Below are 2,377 nucleotides of genomic sequence, written 5' to 3'. Positions count from 1 at the left end.
AGAATTAGTATAGCAGCCTCGTATAACCACCATGTCATTATCATTAGTAGACTTAGTATAGCAGCCTCGTATAACCACCATGTCATTATCATTAGCAGCCTCGTATAACCACCATGTCATTATCATTAGTAGACTTAGCATACGAGTCATTCATGATTTGAAATGCAATCGAGCATTTTAGTTTTAAAATAAAATAAAGCGAGCCTTGAATAATTAGCTTAAACAACAAATAAACAGTTACATTTTGGGAATATGACTGTTTTCAGTCTTAGCAGATTTTTGGATTGACAGTTCTGGTCACTTAGTGATGGACTTCAGAAGCACTGCTCCTTTACAGACAAGTAAAATGCCCGTTCAGTGGCTCTTCAAAATGACCTCCAGAGAAGAGAAGGTTTGAGTAGGCATTTCAATTTCGTGGTATCGAATTGGTAGTTATAGTCTTGTCTCATCGTTGAGAGGCGAAGGTCGAGTGCCAACCAAGCCGCACTGCTTCTTGACACAATGCCCACTTAACCCGGAAGCCAGCCGCACCAATGTGTCAGAGGAAACACTGTCACACCTGGCGACCGTGTCAGCGGGCACTGCGCCCGGCCCGCCACAGGAGTCGCTAGTGCGCGATGGGACAAGTACATCCCTGCAGGCCAAACCCTCCCTAATCCGCACAACGCTGGGCCAATTGTGCGCTGCCCCATGGGTCTCCCGGTCGCGGCCGGCTGCAACAGAGTCTGGACTCTAACCCAGAATCTCTAGTGGCACAGCTAGCACTGCCTTAGACCACTGTGCCACTCGGGAGGCCCTAGACATTCCTAATAGGACCATTATTCTGCATTGTGAATTGATGAGGAATTTTATGATTTTCTCTTATAGTTTTAATGGGAAAAGGATAGAAAATGGCAATTTAAACGTTAAGCAAATTTCCTAGTAAGGATCCAGCAGGACACATCTTAGACCAGATCTGTTTACTTCTGTCATTTCTGTCTACCGTTAGCTAGCCCAATCACTTCAGTTTGATTAGAGGGTGTTGATTGGTGTATGGGAGCAAGGTAATGCATGTGTGTGTCTCACCTGTGTAGGCCATGTTCTTGGGGTTACCGTAGGGAGCTCCAGGCTGAACAGGACTGTAGACAGGATTCATACTGCTGGATAATCTGTTCTTACTGAGGGGGAGAGAGAGAGAGACGGGGGATAGGCGGAGAGAGAGAGAGACACGGGGGATGGGGGAGAGAGAGAGAGAGACGGGGGATGGGGGAGAGAGAGACGGGGGATGGGGGAGAGAGAGAGAGACAGGGGATGGGGGAGAGAGAGAGAGACAGGGATATGGGAGAGAGAGAGACGGGGGATAGGGGGAGGGGGATAGGGGGAGAAAGACAGGGGGGAAGAGACAGGGCATAGGGGGGAGAGAGATGGGGGATAGGGAGAGAGAAACAGGGGATAGGGGGAGAGAGAGAGACAAGGGATAGGAGAGAGAGACAAGGGATGGGGAGAGAGAAACAAGGGACGGGGAGAAGGGGGGAAACATGTTAGAGCACATAGCAGGACAAGTGGGGTCTCTTTATAAGGTACTCAGTCAAAAACAACAGGACAAGCCGGGTCTCTTTAATAGTTACTCAGTTTAAAACAACAGTTAGAATACACACACGACACGAGGTAGAATACACACCACCCACACACGAGGTATAATACACACACACAGAGGAACAATCCACACACACACACACACGAGGTAGAATACAACACACACACACACACGGTATAATACACACACACGAGGAACAATACACCACACACACACGAGGTACAATACACACACACAGAGGTATAATACCACACACAACACACACGACGGTACAATCACACACAACACACGACGTAAACACACACGAGGTACAATACACACACACACGCGGTATAATACATACACACACACACGAGGTAACGACACACACACACAAGGTACAATACACACACAAGGTATAATACACACACACACACACACAAGAGGTACAATACACACATACACACACAAGGTACAACACACACCACACACACGGTACAACACACACAAGGTACAAATCACACACACGAGGTACAATAACACACACACACACACACGAGGTACAACCACAACACAAGGAACACACACACAGACTGTACAAGAGGTAAACACACACACACCAACTCATAGTTTCTATGCACCAACCAAACACACACGAGGTATGGACAGGCACTAGGCGCTCTCACACCAGTAAGACCTACACAGTAGGATAAGGTAAGTACACACATGATAGAGGATGTGTTATAGATGGTATGATTCGCTCTGTTCATCTCCTCTTTATGAATGAAGATTGTGGTGAGAAAGAGACCCACTTTGTCCCTG

The 2,377-nt window shown here is 47.2% G+C and overlaps 1 long non-coding RNA gene across 1 annotated transcript in view; it reads right to left on the bottom strand.

The window, feature by feature from the left end:
• Positions 1-1,064: 1,064 nt before the first annotated feature.
• LOC112072295 (uncharacterized) overlaps positions 1,065-2,377 on the bottom strand; it is a 30,208-nt gene continuing 28,895 nt past the window's right edge. The window contains exon 3 of the long non-coding RNA XR_002894286.2: positions 1,065-1,157. This is a non-coding gene — a long non-coding RNA (uncharacterized lncRNA). The remainder of the gene's footprint in view (positions 1,158-2,377) is intronic.

Source organism: Salvelinus sp. IW2-2015, unplaced genomic scaffold (assembly GCF_002910315.2).
Source record: "Salvelinus sp. IW2-2015 unplaced genomic scaffold, ASM291031v2 Un_scaffold1880, whole genome shotgun sequence".
NCBI lineage: Eukaryota > Metazoa > Chordata > Actinopteri > Salmoniformes > Salmonidae > Salvelinus > Salvelinus sp. IW2-2015.
The sequence above is the reverse complement of the archived record's forward strand: the minus strand, read 5'-3'. Positions and strand labels throughout refer to the sequence as shown.